Consider the following 688-nt stretch of genomic DNA (forward strand, 5'->3'; position numbering starts at 1 on the left):
CTGTAATCCTAAGACTTTGGGAGGCTGAGGTGGGCGGATCTCCTGAGGTCGGGAGTTTGAGACCAGCCTGACTAATATGGAGAAACTGTCTCTACAAAATTAGCTGGATGTGGTGGCACATATCCCTGTAATCCCAGCTACTTGGGAGCCTGAGGCAGGAGAATCGCTTGAACCCAGGAGGCGAAGGTTGTGGTGAGCAGAGATTGCACCATTGCACTCCAGCTTGGGCAACAAGAGTGAAACTCTGTTTCAAGGAAAAAAATATATAAATATATAAATATAAATTTGGTATATATATATATACATACCAGAGTTATCCCACCCCTCGAGTGGGGGAGTTAGAGTATTTATCCTCTAACTGTCATCTGACACTGAGAGATGCTTCTGGAGGTATTTAACTGCCCTGCACTTGGTCCTGAAGGAAACTAGAATATGTTACCTCCAAATATGCCACTTTGGCATAAGGACTATTTTGAACTGAAGGAAATTGAGAAGAAGCAGATACAAGAAAAGCTCCCTGCCCTCCTATTTGCATAAAAACAGGACATACATTTTCAATAGTGTCCATCAACCAGGAAGGATAAAAGTTAAATCTCCAGGCTGGGCACAGTGGCTCATGCCTGTAATCCTAAGACTTTGGGAGGCTGAGGTGGGCGGATCTCCTGAGGTCGGGAGTTTGAGACCAGCC

General features: G+C 44.9%; 1 long non-coding RNA gene across 1 annotated transcript in view; it reads left to right on the plus strand.

The window, feature by feature from the left end:
* LOC105552976 overlaps positions 1 to 688 on the plus strand; it is a 3,897-nt gene that overhangs the window by 2,684 nt on the left and 525 nt on the right. The gene's annotated exons all lie outside the window — the stretch shown is intronic.

Source organism: Mandrillus leucophaeus, unplaced genomic scaffold (assembly GCF_000951045.1).
Source record: "Mandrillus leucophaeus isolate KB7577 unplaced genomic scaffold, Mleu.le_1.0 Scaffold58, whole genome shotgun sequence".
NCBI classification, from domain to species: domain Eukaryota; kingdom Metazoa; phylum Chordata; class Mammalia; order Primates; family Cercopithecidae; genus Mandrillus; species Mandrillus leucophaeus.